This window comes from Lepus europaeus, chromosome 6, assembly GCF_033115175.1.
Source record: "Lepus europaeus isolate LE1 chromosome 6, mLepTim1.pri, whole genome shotgun sequence".
Classification (NCBI taxonomy): domain Eukaryota; kingdom Metazoa; phylum Chordata; class Mammalia; order Lagomorpha; family Leporidae; genus Lepus; species Lepus europaeus.
In genome coordinates, this window is record NC_084832.1 from 73,869,183 (window position 1) to 73,889,347 (window position 20,165).

The following is a 20,165-nucleotide window of genomic DNA, read 5'->3' on the forward strand; positions in this document are numbered from 1 at the left end:
ATTAGTAGCATTATATCGCATTTGTTGCATATTTTGTGGTGTTTTGCACGGTATTTCTAACTGACAGTCTCTAGTATACAATTGAGGAAACATCTTATCACTAGAGAACACTGGCTTAGGTATTGGCCATGTTCTCGCAATGGCCCACAGGGTCACATCCTTTGATATCGTCATGGGAAATGTCAACCATAGTCCCATCAGTATCCATGTCAGACGTTTCATTATCATGCCTCGTGTTCTCTTGTCGTTCCTCTTCTTTCTTATCTGTCACTCTCCTTGTTAGTTTTTCTGGAATCCAGATCGGGTCTGGTCGTTCCTGCGGAAAAACACAAATTGCTCCCCTGGATCTCTGTATCACAGGATCCGGGCCATACCATTTGTTATCTAGTACATCTTTCCACATGACCTTTTGGCTAGTTTGTACAGGATTTTTTGTATGCCTCATGGCCGCTGATTCATTCTCTGTATTAAAATGTAAGAAATTGAGAGTGTATAATGCAATAGCGAGGCGTTCTCTGGGGGTTGCATGGAGCGCAATTCCCCCTCTTTGTCTTTGTAATGTTTCTTTTAGGGAGCGATTAGCGCGCTCCACAATGCCTTGGCCTTGAGGATTATACGGTAGGCCAGTTTTATGAGCTACTTGCATTTGTGACATAAAGGTAGCGAAGCCTTTTGAAGTATAAGCGGGCCCATTGTCAGTTTTTATGAGGGCAGGCTTTTCCCAAGCTGCCCAAGCCTCAAGACAATGAAGTTTCACCTGTGCTACACGTTCCCCAGACAAGGAAGTGGCATGAATGACACCAGAATATGTGTCCACTGAGACATGTACGTATTTTTGCCTACCGAATTTTGGGATGTGTGTAACATCCATTTGCCATAAGGATAAAGGTTTTAGTCCCCTAGGATTAACACCAGAATGTGGCGGATGGAGGAATATTGCACAATCTGGACAGGCCTTTACAATTTGCCGAGCTTGTTCTCTGGAGATATGAAAGCGCAAGCGCAGCGTATTAGCTGGAACATGAAAAGAGGCATGAAAGTTTTTTGCTAGGTCAACAGAAGTCAGAGATACAAAGACACTATTACGGGTTGCGATATCTACCTTGGCATTAGTTTTACTCATAGGTCCAGGGAGGCCAGAATGAGCTCTTATATGGCCAATGAAAAAGGGCATACGTCTAACCAGGATAGCTTGCTGGATTTGTCGAAATATTGGGGCTACCGTGCTATGCGACTGTATATGAGCTACAACCTCTAGTGAACGGACAGCATTTACCACATATTGGGAATCTGAGATAATATTAATGGGTTCATCTGAAAATGTGTGAAATACTGTCAATACCACTAAGCACTCTACCACTTGAGGGGCGTTAGGGCGAAAATGAAGAATCACAGGCTCCGAATCAGTTGTAGCATACGCTCCACGACCAGTCTTGGAACCATCAGTATAAATAGTTGTTGCAGCTGGAATGGGTTTGCTCTTTGTAAGTTTAGGAAAGTAAACTAAATTTCGCTGCACAAAAGTTAATAATTTGTCCGCTGGCAAGTGATTATCAATTACACCTGAGAAGGCAGTTAGAACAATAGGCCAAACGTTAGTGGTACTGGCGAGAGTCTCAATTTGCATTTGAGTATAAGGCACAATCAGCTCATCAGGATGTTTACCAAAATGCATTGTGCAAAACTTGAGACCCAGAAGAGCATAATGAGCTACTAATTCAGGATAATACCGCAATGTTCTTACACCCGCTGAATTACCATGTATCCACCATAAAGGAGCATTTTGCCACACCACTCCAGTAGGTGTAGTGGGCGTAGCAAGAATGCATAGTAGTAATTTTTTTGACGGATTAAACCTACATAGTTGGGCTTTACTAATGGCCTTTTCTACGAGTTGCAGAGCTTTAACGCCCTCAGGAGTAAGTTGACGAGGAGAGGCAATATCTGGATTGCCCTCCAGAATAGAGAACAAAGGTTGCAGGTCGTTTCGGGTCAGCGGTAAATATCCACGTAGCCAATTTATGTCCCCTAGTAGTTTTTGAAAATCATTTAGTGTGCATAGGTTTTGAGTGCTAATGCAGAGCTTTTGTGGCCGAATGGAAGTTGTAGTAATTTTTGCTCCTAAAAATTGCACCACATCAGATTGTTGTATTTTTTCTGGGGCAATAGAAAGACCATATGCGTTAAGGCAGGAGGAGAGCAATGTAAAGGCCTTATCTACTAATTGCTGTGAATGAGCTGTGATAAGAATGTCGTCCATATAATGAATGATACGGACTTGTGAAAACTGTTTTTGTACTGGTGCGATAGCCTGATTAACATATAATTGGCAAAGAGTAGGGCTATTAGCCATGCCTTGAGGCAACACTTTCCATTGATACCTTGCGTTAGGCATTTTATGATTTTCTGAAGGGAGAGTAAAAGTAAATCGCTCTCGATCTAAAGAATGTAAAGGTATGGAAAAGAAACAATCCTTAATGTCTACCACTAGCATAGGCCAGCCCTTTGGAAGGGAAGACAGAAGAGGCAGTCCTCTCTGTACTGGTCCCATCAATTGCATCTGTCTATTGACTGCTCGCAGATCATGCAAAAGCCTCCATTTGCCTGATTTTTTTTTTATGACAAAAATTGGAGTATTTCAGGGCGATACTGAGGGCTCTATATGTTCTAACATCAGCTGCTCTTGTACAAGTTCTCCAGCGGCGGCGAGTTTTTCACGACTGAGGGGCCACTGGGGCACCCACACTGCCTTATTCGTATTCCAGGGAATACGTAATAGCTTTTCCTCAGTGGCCCCTAGGAAAAACCCACGCCTTTGCGGTCTGTTTTTTGAACTAACTCCACCGGTTCTGATATACCCTGAAGATTTTTCCCTAACCCTTTATTGGGCATATATCCTTGTCTTGCCATGATATTTTTGCTAGTCTGCGAATACTCATTAGTCAATATGAGTTTCATCTGGGTTTGTATATCCCTACCCCATAAATTTATAGGTAAATCTACCACAAAGGGACGAAAGGTGCCTTGTTGTTTATCGACTGTCCAGTGGAGTTCCTTAGAACTTATTTCTGGAGCCTGTCGATATCCCAATCCTACCAAGTCTTGAGAGGCATGCTGCAAAGGCCATCCCTTTGGCCAAAATTGTTTGCTCATAACACTACGATCTGCTCCTGTATCCACTAAGCCTGAAAAATGTTTACCCTCCACCTCTATCTGTAACATTGGTCGGTCATTTAATTCCATGCTTAGACATGCGAGATCGATTCCTGTAGATCCAAAACCAGATGCGCCACGGTTATGTGACCGGGCGGGGTATTTTTCATGACCTGATTGCAGTATCAGAAGTTGTGCTACGCGATCGCCAGGGGAAATGGAAATTACTCCAAAAGGGGAGTAGCACATTACTTTAATAACACCCTCATAGTCAGGATCAATTACTCCTGGTAAAACAATTAACCCTCGTAGCGTTGATGATGATCGTCCAATGATTAATCCTGCGGTATTCTTTTCTAATGGGCCCTGCATGTCTGTATCTATTATCTGTACTCCCATGCTCTGTGTTAATACCAAGCCGGAGGTGGCACGGAGGTCCAGCCCTGCGGAGCCCGCGGTTGCTCTGCGGACTTCGGGGGTGGCTGCATGGAAGGTTCCTGTAGTGCCCCATATGCTTTCGGGCCCTGGGGACGGGGGCCCCGATATCCGTTTTTTGACTCCTTTTCTATTGTCTCGAGGGGTTGTCCATTAATGTCTTTTACTGACCTACATTCATTAACCCAATGCTTCCCCTTTTTGCATCTGGGACAAGTGCCAGGTATTTGTCGCACAGGATTGTTATGCTCCTTTTGTTCTTTACAATTTTTCTTAAAATGACCAATTTTCCCACACTTAAAACATGCACCATTATTGTTATTACGTTTTGTTGCAGTTAAAATAGCAGCAGCAAGCCCAGCATTAGTTAATGGTCCCCCAATTTCCCTACATGCCTTCAACCAGGCTTCTAGCCCTTTTCCTTTCCATGGAGTTATGGCTCGTTTGCAATCTTTAGTAGCTTGCTCATATATAAGCTGCTGAATTAAGGGCATTGAACTCTCCACGTCCCCAAAAATTTTTCCCGCTGCTTCCATCATTTTACCCACAAACTCTGAAAAAGGCTCATTGGACCCTTGAATAATTTTTGTTAAATTCCCCGAGACCTCACCTCTTTTGGGTAAAGTCTTCCAAGCCCTGAGATATATGTCATTAATCTGTCTGTATACTTCAAGGGGGTAGCGAGTTTGATCAGCCGCCCATTGTCCTTGTCCTAAAAGCATATCTGCTGTCCAATGCGGCTGACCATCCCGCACATTTTGTCTAGCCTGTGTATGTGCAGCATCGGTAACAATGGATCTGTAATCGAGATATTGTCCCGTGCTGAGGCTGCCTCGTGCAATCTCAAACCAATCTGAAGGTGTCATAGCATTAGTGGTTAATCGTCCTAACAAAGTTAAAGTATAGGCGGCATTGGAACCAAATTGGCGAGCGGCCTCCACTAGATCTTTTAACTGTTTATATGGTATAGGCTCATGAAATCGGCGTTGAGTTTGTTGTTCCTCAAATACCGGGAAGGCTGATGCCAATTGGGCCCACGTTTCCCTTTTAATAAAATGACTGCCTTTACTGTGCTTAACATAAGGGGGAGGGCGCACGCTAGCAGCCTGAATTTTATTATCTGCGCCCTGCTCCTCAGTCTCACTGAAATCATCATCCAAATCTTCTTCATACTGCTCCTCTTCTGCCAATCTAAGATCCTCAAACTCACTTAAGGCGGGGTACAAAGGTGCTGAAGGTTTTTCTTTTTCTGAGCTCAAAATTTTTTTTCATTTCCTCGCGAGATCTCTCATCTTTTACCTTGCCTTTTCTTTTGGTATGTTCCCTCTCCTCTGTAATACTTTGTTCCGACCAACTATCCTGCTGGTCAGCTAGTGCTCTTCTCCCTTGTTTGATAATTTCCACATTTTTACCAGTTTGTAAGCAGGAATGTACCAATTTCCAAAACGGAAAGGTTCCTGCCCTAAGCGACCCCTTTTCTTTAGCCTGCTCTAAATCCTTTCCTAATTTTTCCCAACATTTCAAATTAATATCTCCAGTGTAAACAAACCAAGGGGCTTTCCTGTCTATATCTTCTAAAATTGTCTTTATTGTTTTTGTGGAAATTTTTAATCCCCTTTCTTTTAATAATGCTTGTATGGGATCCACGAAATTTTCACTTTCATGACTATTGGCAGTACCCATATCTATGATTCTAAAAGGCACTGTTTCCTTTTACTCTGGGCCGCACACAACTTTAGAACTAAAACAATAATAAGAGAGAAGGCAAAAATGATAATAACCAGGAGAAATTCTTCTAACATACCCTTCCTCGACGTCGACCCGTCTCCCGTGTGAAGTTCTGGATCTTACCTCTCCAGTCGTGCAATGTTACGCGTCTGGTTCGAGTTCCCGGGTTTCGGCACCAGCTGCGGCGAGCCTTGACCAGCAAGGCACAGAATTAACGGCACGAAGATCCTTCTTCGATCACGGTTTATTGAGACGCCACTCGGTTGTCAATACAGATGTAGGCGGAGAGGCGCTAAACACATTTCTTCCACTGCTTATGTACCCATCCCCTGTCCCAGTACATAGTCAAACATTATCTTAAGTCTAAACATGGCGAAAGAGCAGCACAATACAGACCCACAAAAACAGGAAACTTTAGAGTAAACATGTCTTACCAGGGGAGCAGGAACTGGCCCTGTTAAACATTAGTGCCTTCACATAGACACTTATCTAAAGCTGTTTGGGAGAGTACACAAGCAACTTTTACTCCAGCACGTAGGCATGCAAGCAACTTTTACTCTAGCACGTAGGCATGCAAGCAACCTTTACTCTAGCACGTAGGCATGCTGCCACACGATATCACCATATGCTTATCAATAAATCCCCAATATTAATAAGCCAGAGAGGGTTCTTGCCTAATATTTAGAGAAGAATTCTAAATGTCAGCACAGATAAATGAGGGAGCATGGTACATTTTAGGCTTTTATTTAGTGCGAAAGATGCATAAGAGAGTGGGAGCTTTACCTAAGAGAGAGAGGTAAATAAATCTGAGTTCATACCGAGCACCAGGAACCAGCCACGTGGAGGAGCATTTAGGCCAAGAAGCCTAGGGCAGGTGGCCTGAAGGCCATGCACCCTGGGGGTGCAGGGCTACAGCAAGCCCCCTCCTGGCAAGAGGCCAGGGAAAAGAGAAAGGTGGACACACTGTGTCCCAGACTTTTAACCCACTTCCAAAAGGGAGTGGTTAATAAACCTGATTGGCCGGTGGGCACTCAGGTGTGGCCAGGTAGGGGCATGAGGTCACACAGGGGCATGGCAAAGGCGTGGTCTTCCAGTTTACAAACCTAATCGATTTTAACCTGTATGCCTGGCTACTCCACAAGCACAAACAACAGAAGCAAAGCAATGCACTGCCACTGAAATAGCCCAGAATTAAAAGCAGAGTAACCTGGGTCCTGCTATGCAACTTAATGCTTATGAAATTGCAGCAGAAACTTAGTTTCTTTTGCTAAGCTTCAGTTTTCTCAGCTCTACAATGGGTATTACCCTTATAGGAGAGTTGAAGGGTCAGATGAGATAATGTGGAAAAATGTTCTGGAAGCTTCAGTCACAATAGGTGATTGAGGGTTTTTTGGTTTTGTTTGTTTTGTCTTAAAGATTTGTTTTGTTTATCTAAAAGGCAGAGTTACAGAGACAAAGACAGAGGAGCTCTTTCATCTGCTAGTTTACTCCCCAAATGGTCACAATGGCCAGAGATGGGCCAGGCAGAAGCCAGCCCAGAGATTCTTCCAGGTCTCCCACGTGGGTGCAGAGGTCCAAGAACTTGGGCTATTCTCCCCTGCTTTCCTAGGCATGTTAGCAGGGAGCTGGGTTGCAAGTGGAGTAGCTGGGTCTCAGAGTCCATGTGGGATGCTGGCATTGCAGGCAGCAGCTTAACCCATTACACAACAAGACAGTTCCAACAGCTGAGTGTTATAACATCAGATTTTACAATATACGCTTCTCATTGCCCTTTAATATTTTTTGCAATGTGGTGACCACTGAGTGTAATATCCAGCTTCCAATATAAGAGGTCAGCAAAATGTTCATGGAAAATGTGTCGTATGAAAAAACTATAAATGGATTTCATTTTTTTGTTCCAATATATACTTCCAAAATTCTATTTTCCATTTAATTCCATTTTCCATGATCTTTTTGAAGTCCCCTTATATATCAGACCACAACATACAGTGGCAAATCTGTGAAATCTAGATGATGCCACTACTTGCATCACCAAACTGGATTCTTTGCTGCATCAAATTATATTCTTAGGATTCTGAGTCTTTCAGACCAAAAATATTATTGAGAAGTATGTCAACATACTAAAATATACTGCACTGTTTGTTCAAACTATTAACAATGAGCTATGAACCTCATTGCAAAACAATGGCTTTAAAAGATCTCAAAATAGAGAATGCATTAAAAACATAATCTTACTCATAAGAATTTTACTTTTTGTTTCAGGAACTACTTTTGAAAACTGAGGTCTTGATTTTTCAAGTGTGAGAAATGAAGAGTCATGACCAAGTTCCCTAGGAGGTCCTAATACTACTCAGGAAGATTCGCACCTGCATCTATTTACATGCAAATGGACTCATTTGCATGCTCAAATTGAGTAATTAAGCAACTAACTACAAGATCAGCAAAGGTAAATGCTTATTAGCCCATTCGCAAATTGGTGCTCATAAGAAATTCCAAAGACAGCTTACAAGTCCAATTTCTTTTCACCTTTCAAATCTCAGGATACTTTTATATTTCCTTTAGATTTCCTAGGTTTGGGGTTTTTTGTTTTGCCGCCAAATAAGTCATTATCTGAAGTTTTGCTCCCTCATAATACTGAGAGTTTCAAACAAAGATTGAATTTCTAAATAGCAAAAATGATCAATTTTACCATGAAATTTAATGTTGTGAATAGATGTATAGCTATGTGAAGATATGTGTGTGTATATATATATATATAGTGTGTATATTTATACATGCATGCATGTATAATATGTACAAACAAGTATATGTATATACATTACACATATTTTTAGTTGAATTTTATTACCAGCATAGATCCTGTCACTTGCTCATTTCCTTATTTTTTAGATTATAAAACTAAGAACCAAAATAAGAAATGCCTCTGGTTAGTTGCACAGCTGGGAATTTGAACTAGACCTCCTGATTCATTCTGTTTTATCAATTCATTCCCTTACTGTCTTCTTAGGAAAGACAGAATGTCAAGTAAGGCAGAAAATTAAAACCAACATATGCTAACACTTTGCTGAAATTATTCAAATTACTTTTTCTGTCCAACCTTTTAATAAGATAAACAACTTGAAAACTGTCCATAATTTCACAGTTACAACACAGGTTAGCAATTAGGAAAACTGGGATTGTTGGATTAGGGAAGTTTGGGTCTTTAAATTGTCGAACTTAGGTGCTTTTGAACTATGATGAGGTCAAATGCCAACAAGCCTATTGCAAATTGAAAATAGCACAAGTCAAAAATGCTTTGAGTCCACCTCACCTGCCACACATTCCGGTTAGCAGCACAGTACACTGTAGAGCACGGTCATGTCCCTCATGACTGGGGCTGAGAGCCGTGACCACTGTTGTTACCCAGCATCCAAGAGAAGAACATCTGGCATTAACCAGAGAAAGATTCAAATCCACAATTCCAAGAATGGTTTCTTCTGAGTGCATATTTCTTTTCATCATCACAAACCTGGAAAATCATTAAGTCAAACCATTATGAGCAGGGGACGGCGTGTCATATGTTTATAGTCTTTATTTTACCAAATAAGAGCAATCTAAAAACTACTATACCTAACACAAAAATTCATAAAAGAAACAGAATTCTAGTCCCTCCCTGCAATTTGAAAATGTATGATGTCAGAATAAAGGACTATCTTACAAGATAACTCAATTTAGTTTTATGTAAAAGTATGGAGATAAAAATAAGAGTTTAGGTATGGAAACATGTTTTTCTCAGTGTGTTGTGAGCAAGTTAGGAAGCTCTTACATATTATGAGACAAAATTTGCTGTCCCTAGAACTTTTACCTACAGTCCTGTGTGGGTACTGGTAATTCTTTCAGCATATACAAACATGCCCATGATCAAACAACTCCAGGTCTGGTTTTGGTTTTGATTGTTTAAAATGCAGTCAGACTTTCCATATGCTCATTTACTTACAAACTGCCAGCAAATGGTGCTGTGGCATAGCAGTTAAAGCCGATGCCTGTGGTGCAGGCATCACATATGGGCACCAGTTTGAGTCCCAGCTGCTCCACTTCCAATCAAGCTCTCTGCTATGGTCTGGGAAAGCAGTAGAATATGGCCCAGGTGCTTGGGCCTCTGAACCCATGTGGAAGACCCAGAAGAAGCTCCTGGATTTGGATTGGCGCAGCTCTAGCCATTGTAACCAACTGGAGAGTGAACCAGTAGATGGAAGATCTCTCTCTCTCTCTCTCTCTCTCTCTCTCTCTCTCTCTCTCTCTGCCTCTCCTCTCTGTGTGTAACTCCTTCTTTCAAATAAATCGTCAAAGTGCCAGCAACAAGCCAGAGCTGAGCCAGGCCAAAATCAGATTGTGATAACTCAATCTGAGTTTCCTATGTGGGCTGCAGGATCCCAACTACGTAAGCCATCAACTGCTGCCTCCCAGTGTGTGCATGAGCAGAAAGCTAGAATCAAGAGCAAAGCCAGCACTTGAACCCTGGCACTCTGATATGGGAATAATTGCTATGCCAAATGCTTGCCATTAGAGTACTGGATTCTTAGGCAAGTGCAGCAGGAGGTAAGGAAAATTAATGTTTGTAGAAAGAACCCATGTCTTGATGAACAAAGAAAAAAGACACATGAAAGATTTAAAAATTGTTACATAGATTTCAAAAACTTTTTGACAAAATTCTATGTTAAGGACCATTTTACATAATTTATAAAATGATAACAAAAGCCCAGCTACTTGAGCACTGTGTCGCCGTGTCATTTACAAAGTGATTTTACATATAATATAGTCTTTTATATAATATTATACATAAAGAGAAGGAAAAATATCTTTTCCTTTTACTCCTCTTAGGTTTGTGGCTGGGGCTCCTGTAACAAAACACAAATTAACATGAAAAAAGCCTAGAAATGTACTCAAGATGAGCTTCATGTGGCACACGTCAGGTTTTCTGTGACACAGGGGACTTCTTGAGGAAATGAAGACCTGAGGAAGTGATTAAACACACGTGTCTTTATGGAGAATCACTATGCGGCAGAGGACATGTGTGGCCTGAGGATGCCAGGCAAGGCCTGTTTCTTCAGATTCTTCTCTGTGTCGTGTCGCTTTGCCTTTGGAGAGAAGGATGCTCTGTCCTCTGGGTACAGGGAGCACCCTTTGGGGTAAAGACCATGCCTCAGGTGTTACACTCATAGATTTTGACCTGTGTACCTTTGCTCTTGCTGTCTTTTCTGCCCAAATGACCTTCAGCTACTCGCAAACTGATGAAAGGCCTTATTCTCACCCTGAAATGTCTAATTAACTACTTCTCTATTCCCACCTGGTTAGTTCTCTATACATAAAAGCATCATGGCCCCTACTGTTGCATTTTGTTTACCTATTTCCCTGGTAAACCAGGAGATCCTCAGGGGGAAGAACTGCATCTTCGTCCTGCATATACATTTACCCTATCTTGATTTATGTCACTCTGATCAGGAAATCTGGGTATTCCTATACTGTTGGGTGTTACTTCAACACAGAGATCCATATTCATCACCATAACCCTATTCAAACTCTACTGCAAGTGTCTCATCTCTTGCCTTTCTCAACCACTAAAGATAAAATCAGTCACAGTGCATGGCTCATAGAAGGAACTCATTAAACATTTGTGACTAACAAACTGGCTTGTACAGAGTACCCAGTGAATTTTTCTAAATACTTACTTCATTTATTTGAAAAGCACAGTTACAGACAGAGGGGAGGAGAGACAGAGATTGATCTTCCATCCTCTGGTTCACTCTCAAAATGGCCACAAAAGCCAGGCCGAGGTCAGGCTGAGGCCAGGAGATAGGAGCTTCATCCAGATCTTCCATGTGGGTCTAGGGGCAAAAGCACTTGGACCATCTTCTGCTGCTTTATCCAGGTGGAGTTGGATCAAAAGTGGAGGAGCCAGGACTTGAATGGGATTGCCAGCGTTGCAGGTGGCTGCTAAGCCCACTATGCCAAAATGCCATCCTCTCAATGAATTTTTCACACGATGTCTAGTCCATTTTCACTTGCTATAACTCAATACCACAGACTTTATAATTTATAAAGAAAAGACATTTCTTGAGCTCATCATCCTCGAAATTCAGGAGCATGGTGCCAGAAACTTCTTGGCTTGTGATAGGAGCCTTTCTCCCGAGTTATGACACAGCAGAACGCATCCCACGTGAGATCATCCTAGATCAGATCTCTCCTCCTCTATCTGTAAAGCCACAGTACCGCCCCCAACACACACACACACACACAAATACTTCTTATGGCCTGATTTCACCTTAATTACTTCTCAGAGGTCCTACCTCCCAATACTTAAGTCTGAGCATGTCTTTGTCCTCTGCCCTCTTAATACCTTACAAAGGGCATTACATTTTCACCACAACTTTTGGTCGGGACATTGAAACATGGGATTAGTAATAGAAATCCAATATTTTATAATTTCCTGGAATTATTTCTAACATTTCAGTAAAATGTGGATATTCCAACTTTCTCCTCACATCCAATATCATAAAGTCCTCCTTTCCTTTCAATTTTATCAACTGTTCCTCCTAATCTTGGTGTTTGCCTGATAACCAGAGTTCCACCAAGCCAGGAGTCAGCGATAGCAGAAGTGTCAGAGAGAGGGCCTTCGAGGAAACTGCGGGTGAGCAACTCCTTCAGTGAAGGTGCCAGAGGATTGTTTCTTAAAAATGTATTGGAAAATACTCAGACTGAGACAGACACAGAACCCTGGGTTCCTACATAAGCAACACAGTGTAAACAGTAAAACAAAACTTAAAAACCTAACCAATCAGAAACTACCAACCAACTTCCAAGTAGAACCTTTGCCATCAGAAACTACCAACTAACCTCTAACTAGTGACTTTCAACTTTCCTATCAAGTATTTTCTTTGTCTTGCTTTTTTGAAGACCTTCTCATTGTTGTGCCTGAGTGAGTACAAACAGGGGAGCATCACACACTGATACAGTTTGACAGTCAGGCCCTTTGTTGCTGGCAGTGAAGAGCAGGGTCATGTCCTAAAGAACCCTCTATCCTGAAGCTCAAAGCAACAGGGTTTATATAGGCAAAAACCACAAGGAGGGGAGGGGGAATACATAGTTGCTAGGGTCAAGCTGACATAAGGCGTATTTAAAATTAATATCAATTACAATCTTGATAATAGACAAATTACAATCTTAACATTAATCCAGGTGCAGCCTATCTGTTTTAAGCTTGTGTGATCATGCTAGGGAGTTTCTGCCAAGTGGGATGCAGTGTTATGTTATTGCCTGAGTTTTAGACCACAGTTAGTTTCAGACCAGAGTCTCATGGTGGTGGGGGGCTGCTTTCTCAAGATGGAGCCTCAAGTGCTCTAAAATGGAGTCCCTACTGTCAAGGTATTACTTCAACATCTCTTGGGTAGAGCCCAAATCACCTAGGGTTTGATGCTGTCCAGTTCAAAAATTGCTGTCTGCTCAAAACTTTCAAGTTTTAACATGTATAAGTTTAAATTTTAACAGAATACCGTTAAGATTTGAGGTTCCCAAAACAAAGACGACAAGACGTATTTGTGGTAAAAGTTAAGGCAAACTGGAAGAAGGATAAGGGGTATCACACACACACACACACACACACACAGAGAGAGAGAGAGAGAGAGAGAGAGAGAGAGAGAGAGAGACTGAAAGTCAGTGCACAGATTGGAAATGAAGTGACTTCTATCTCTAGTCAGTCTGCTCTCCCAGTGCAGCCCTGCACCAGAAGTGAAGCTGGCTCATTCAGGACTCAAGGGTGGAGAATTCTGAGAAGTCAGAAGCACAGTGCGGGGGAACAGGTCACGAGTGGACTTGTTCCATCTGTCTTTGTCCATCTCATTTTACTTTTATACTTCATATTGTTGAAGAATTACATCCTCATGTATGTGACTTTGAAAGGAATAAACAGGAAAATAAATACATTTCATACATTTCCCAAAGGTGGATTTCTAGAAGGAGGACTGTGTGTCAACAAATAGGAATAACTTTAAGAGTCTTGATACATAGTGTCAAAATTACCTCAGAAAGTCCATCCCAATGGATTAGAACACTGCCCTACTGCTCTTTCCACACTGAATATTATCAACTATTACTAATACAAGCAATCCTAATCTAATTCAGAAAAAGAATTTACAGCTATTTGAGAAAATAAATGCATGCAATCAAGAACAACCAAAATGAGTAAGTAGAATAACATCTAATATCTGGAAAATAGATATAATTCAGAGGAGAGGACAGAAAGAAGTTTTTAAATTTCTTTTTCATATTCTCAGAGAAATGTGAAAAGATATTGAAACCGTGAAACAAACTCTAAACTGCTGTCAAAAAGGAGCAATCATAGAAAAAGGTTTTTTCTCTGGAAATTAAAAAAATGATTGTCTAGTGGAAAATATAATAGAAGTATTAAGAGATGTATTGCTAGAAATATTCCAAAAATATAGCGTAAGAAAAAAAAAGATAGAAAATGGAAGTGACTAACTATCTGTTCTGACCTATTATCAAGCAGAAAATAAGAATTTAGCTTTCAAAAACAGGCATGGTGGAGTTGGGTTTCAGTGTAGTGGTTAAGACACCAATTGGGCCACCTGTATTTCATACCAGGGTTCAAGTCCCAGCTCCACTCCTTGTTCCAATTTCCTGCTAATGCAGCATAGAAGTCTAAGTCCCCCTTTCATATCAGCAGGAGAACAGATACTGCCTACAATTCTTAAGAATCAAAGATATTTCATATTACTTGTAGTTATAGAGGCAACCATTGGATATGCTAGAAACTGAAATTGTACGTTTTCATTTAAAATTATTGCTTTTTAATCTGTACTTTTCCAGTGTAGAAGACGACCTTTAAAGTTTTCTATATTGTTGGACTTTTTTCACAAGTTTCCTGTAATCATATTATTTCATGGAAAACTGCTTCTTCCCAACACAAGATTTCATAGTAAGCTTTATAAAACATGCAAATGACACACTGAATAGAAGTCACAGGCTGGGTGTATAGTTTGGGGGTGGTAAGGTAAGTGGGAGAGAAGTTGCAGGTTAGCCTTGGAAGACTTTACCCCTCATTCTTTATAGGGGATTCCTTGAAGGAATTTGGGAAGGGGTTAAGAGAGTATGAATCAAATCCACAGTGTCGTCTACAGGTGCGAACACATAGCACCTGCCATCAGCAGGCCTATATTTGGAGAAGAGGATGAGAAAACATTTTCCTTGGAGGTGGTGGGGAAAGGAATTATGTGGAGGAGATGATAGGGAGGAAGAGCAGATAATAGAGTTAGGCCACAACGGTTTGCTAAAGGATCTTGAAGATGGTAAGGTGAAGATTTTAACTGCAGGCTCACTTTTCAAATATTCTTGAAGAGAACCAGAGGCCAGATTCAACAGTTCAACTAATTTTTAAAAATGTTTCAGGCTTTCTCCCTGCTCACAATTTACTTGTTATGAAGTACTGAACATGGTTTGACTCCTTTGTCCCCCAAATATTCTTTTTTCTAAGTTGTTATTGCCTATACAATTATTCAAGCTTTTCCCCCCAATCTTCAGATACCCATATATACTCTGTGAATACTTATCTGATGGAAGGAAAATCTATGTTTAAAACATCTTTTGCCTGCCCACACAAAGCCAAGCTACCATTGTTCAGTTTACTGGGATTACACAGCTGGGAGCATTGTAATGTGTTTGTTCTAGTTATCCATATTAGAGACAATGATCCAGAGCCTCAGTGCCCAAAGTAATTGAAAAAGAAACTCTATTATGAATGTCATTGCACATTTATTTACTTTGTGTATTTTAGAAGAGTGTTATGATGCCTGTTGACCAGAATGCCCCTCTTGGATTTAAACCTCTTACTATTCAATTGAAATAGACAAGGTGAAAACTGCCTGCTGAGTTTGCTATAAAGGGTCTCTCCTGCTAGCTATCTCTTGAGGAGAGGGGATTGCCTTAGTTCCTCATTCCTTTTTCTTCCAGGAAGCCGCAAACATCACTCTCACAGTGCTAGTGCACATCACCTTGATTCTCCCCAAGTCACAAAGAAGAAGGAAGAACCAAAAAAGCATAAGTAGGGTCATCAGCTCCTCTATTATTTCAAATAGATATTCAACAGAGCCAGAAAATTCTCCCTAGACACTGTCACTCAAGAAAGAAAGGTGTTCTCCCTCATTTTAGAATTTCTGTTACCGTCCCTCCTTTATTGCAGCAGCCAAAAAACACAAATGCTTGAAACCAAAGCATCCATCTGTTCTAGGTTTACTCTTGTATTGAATCAAAAATAATGCACTAGATTAAAGGTAACCGGACACAGAAAAAGAATCCAAGGAATGATATGCCCAATGAACTCCACTCTATTAGACCAGTGAGTGATCCCTTCCTTCTTTGGTTCAAAGACTAAGAGAAGGCACAGTTGGGAGTCCCATTTTCAAGGAATGGTGAGGAGTGTTTTTGTTATTCTTCCTCTTTGTCATCTGGTTAACATCTCTCTATGATGGCCATCATTCTTGCCTAGCCATCAGTGAGAGTTACTTTGTTACATAATCTGCAAGCCTCTAGATATCTTGGATTATGCTGGTAGAAGCTAGGTTTTAAAATAATTACTTGGACTTCAGCTTCTTTGTTTCTTTAGTGAGCATGTGGAATACCGCAGTGCTTGCAGGGAGGAATTACTAAGAATCAAACTTCTAGAAAGATTTTAACTAAGTAAGGAATCTGAGAAAAGTGAAATTCTAGCAGCCACTGTGTCCTAGTGGGTTGATTTCTTTTGTGTACTCAGTACCTCTGCCATCCTCTTCTTCAAGATCTTTAAACAACACCTCAAGGCTCCTTTTACCACTGTATTTTAGGAGTAAATTCACTTACCATGAGCCTCCTGCTCTGTAAGTACTCACCATGGCTGAACAAAATGTCAGCAAGCTCTCCTACTTCCCCAGACTCAAAAAAAATGAAACAGAACTCCAGAACCCTGGCCTGGGTGGCACTGAGTTTTGATGACTAATTTTAAGAGAAACATAGCAAACACCTGTCATAAAAGAAACAGGAATCCTTAGATACATTGTCAACAAGCAGCAGTAATATTTCAGCATCCATTTCTGGAACGTTTGACTGAGGCTACAAACTCGGACACGAATAGTGAGCAGGACTTTGTCTCCAATCTCATTTTTGGAATGAATGGGCAATCAACATTTTCATCTCTCACAGAGGCGACAAGTTTTAAGAAGCCATCCTATAAAATAATGGAAGATTTATGTACAAATTCTGGAGAAATTGACTTGGTTCTTCAAGAAATATTACAGGTTAGTTTTAGGAAAACAACTTTCTCTTTATGATATTTTTCATTCTTTTCCCACTACCATCACCAAATATACTTAGCTTAGAGAGCTTAGGTTTAAAATATAGACTCTTGGGTTTGGCCGTGTGGCTTAGCAGGTAAAGCCACTGCCTGCAACACAGACATCCCACATGGGCACCAATTCAAGTCCTGACTGCTCCACTTCCAATCCAGCTCCGGGCTAATGACCTGGGAAAGCAGTGGAAGATGGCCCAAATGCTTGTGTCCCTGCACCCGGTTAGACCAGGATAAAACTCTTGGCTTCGACATGGCCCAGCCCTGGCAAATGCAGCCACCTGGAGAGTGAGCAAGCAGATAGATCTCTCTCTCTCTCTCTCTAATTCTGCCTTTCAACATAATAAATACATCTTTTTTAAAAAATGAATACAGGGTTTGGATTCATGACCAACCTAGTTCAGTTCATGGTTCCTCAGGATACTAGCTGTGTGACTTGAGCAAGTGACCTAACTTCTTTTTGCCGCAGTTTCCCTAGCTTGAAAACGAGGCCTATAATGATAGCTATAGAATAGGGCAATTGGGAACTAAACGATGAAATACTTGAAAAAATGTTTAACTGAGTTCCTGGGTCCTAGTGTCTTATTTAACATTTTTAAATCTCCCTTTTCTCATCTGTAAAAGTAGAAAATTATTTTGCCTAATTTATTGTGTTGATATGAACACAAGCAAAGATAAAACACTAACCACACTGCGTGGTACATAATAACCCTTTTTTAAATATTAGCTATAACTGATTACTCTGGTTTTTCAACAAACCAGCAGATGTCATTGCAAATGCACTCTTCTTCCGAACTACCGTCAGAAACACTGCCATCTAGCGGCACCTCTAGACTTCTTCCAAGATTCCTTCTGTTTCACAAGTTGGAGTTCTATGACCTTTTGTTGTTCTTGGCTTATTGATGGAGCAGGCTCTGCTCGGTCCTTTATAAAGATGCCCTTTAGAAGGGTCGCTCACTGCTGGCCGCTGCTGCCGGCCATGGGTTCAAGCAGAGCTGGCACAAGAGAAAGGAAAACACGCTGGAAACATTAGCCCTCTGTTTACTGAGGTGCTAACAATCCGCGTGCTTCTCTCCTGTGTTGACTCAGCCGTGGACGCAATGTTTCCTTAGGCAGAGTCAACCTGAATAGTAATGAAAAATCAACAAAATAGCAAAGCACCGAGAATTAGCCAGGGCCTTCTGCATAGTGCTGCAGCTCTGTGAGATCAGGTGGAGGAGGGTAGTGACGCTGGCTGAGGGAGAGTCAATTAAGGAGCAGGACCTGGGCTGTGCTGGCCAGGGAACTAAGGATTAGCTCAGCTTTGCGGGGGTGCCCCAGGGCTCCGCTGAGACCACAGGCAGCTCCCCGCAGCAGCGCGTGGACTAGACCAGAAATTGCCTGAAAACAAACTGGGCAGGTTGGAGCTCATCGAAAGAGCAAACAGAAAGGCGGTAACTAAAGGGCGACCTTCGCATCCTGCTCTTGAACGTCATCGCTCATGTTTTCGTAACTCTGCTGGGTTTTTGCAGGCAAGTACGTTTGGGCAAAGCATTTCTCAGGCTTAAGAGACTGAGGAAATTTTCCAGCTGATGACTCTCCAGGATCTTTTGCTTCAAAGCAAAAGATGAAACAAGTAAAATCGTCTTACACATGAATTGGAATTAAAACCCCTTTTCTGGTCTTTGGAAAAGAACAAGACATGTGTGATTCTATGTATTTCTATTAAACAACCTCATGGCATGCAGTCAAATCAGTTGAATTTTTAGTGTTTTCAAATTAAACAGATAAGCTTTGTGAGACAAGGCAGTAGGAGGGTACTTCAAAACGTTTTTGAAGATGGAAATAAAAGATACATTTATTTTAGTGCAAAAAACGTTTGAAATTCATGCATACAGGGAGTCTTTAAAATGTTCATGGGAAATGCATATTATAAAAACCAATATGCATGGATTACAAATTTTTGAACCCCGTAATAAACTGGCATTTACTTGTGTTTTTTTTTTTACTAGATTTATTTATTTATTTGAAAGAATAACAGAGATGAAGAGAGAGAGAGAGACAGACAGACAGACAGAGACAGAGATATATTCCATTTGCTAGTTTACTTCCCAAGTGACCACAACAGCTAGGGCTGGGTCAGGCCAAAGCCCAGAGTCTGGAACTCCACCCGGGCCTCCCACATGTGTGGTAGGGGTCCAAGTACTTGGGCCATCACTTGCTGCTTCCCAAGTGCGCTAGGCAGGAAGCTGACTCAGAAGCAGGGAGTAGCTGGGAGTTTGACCAGGCACTCATAGGGGTTGCAGGTCCCCCAAGCAGCTGCTTAGTCTGCTGTGACACAGTGCCCGCCCCATGTGAGTTTTTAAGATAGATCTAGAACTTTTAGGAACCTTGCAAACAAGTATTTTCTAAACTACATATGGGGCTAATCTGCCTTTTAAGATTAATGGTACCAATTACCTGACTGATGTACTTTACAGATTAAGTGAAATCACCCCACTGTAGCTACCATCGCTCATTCTGATTAATGGAGTTATTTTAAATTTTGATGTATATATTACATTATAAAAAAGTCTTGGGCTATCAATGCCTTGTGTTTCTTAGAGAAATAAAAGGAAATATGTTAAGATTTAGTGTTTATAAAGGAAGTATGAAATTTGAGATCTTACAAATGTGATGGTAGATTCCTGTTTCAGAAAATCAGAATGAGCAAAAACACACAGGGAAGATGATAGAATTAACATCAAATAAGTAAAATTATGATTGTTTTCTCATCCTACACTAGTGTTACCAATTAAATTTGAGTTCTTGCCAATTCCCTAAAGGAGCAAGCTTTCTTATGATTATAATATGCTCAGACTTATTCCTAAGAGACTATACATAATCCAAATTTGTACAAAACTAGAGAAGCAGTTTCCACACAGAGACCAAAAAAATAGAATGACATACTTTGTTTTGCAATTATTTTATAGTGTATCACAAGCAATTTGTTGCTCTTAATAGCAAAAGTGTCAAGGTTTGTGAATTATTTACTTAAAAAAAACATAGTGTGTCCAAGGTTGTCCCTGTAATAAAATCATTTTTATTCCTTTGCATTTGACTATACTGCCTTGTATGAGATAGAAAAGGGTGGAATTTCAGTCATTATACTAGAAATTGTTTTCATCTATACACCATGACACTACAGACACTACAGCTCAGGGAACTTCTTTTTTGGCCAGTGTATTTATAGTCATGGTGTATTAGCTGAGGGTGGCATTTTTCAAGAGCTAGGTCTGTTCACAGATTGAAGTGGGAGGAGGTGTTGGGCATGTGAATGCCAATTCTTGTGTGGATCAAGGTGGAAAAAAGATTGAAATAAATATTATCAAATAATTATGCACCTTTAACATTTTTAAATTGTCAGAGTCATCTTTGCACCTAAGAAGTGGGTTACTGACCCTAGAGGTCAGTCTGTGCTCACCTCTCTCATGGTATTTGATAATTGTACTGTTGTCCT

General features: G+C 40.9%; 1 long non-coding RNA gene across 1 annotated transcript in view; it reads right to left on the bottom strand.

Annotated features, from left to right (window-relative positions):
- Positions 1 to 20,165, bottom strand: part of LOC133762368 (uncharacterized) — a 68,172-nt gene that overhangs the window by 19,315 nt on the left and 28,692 nt on the right. The window contains exon 2 of the long non-coding RNA XR_009866270.1: positions 8,627 to 8,824. This is a non-coding gene — a long non-coding RNA (uncharacterized LOC133762368). The remainder of the gene's footprint in view (positions 1 to 8,626; positions 8,825 to 20,165) is intronic.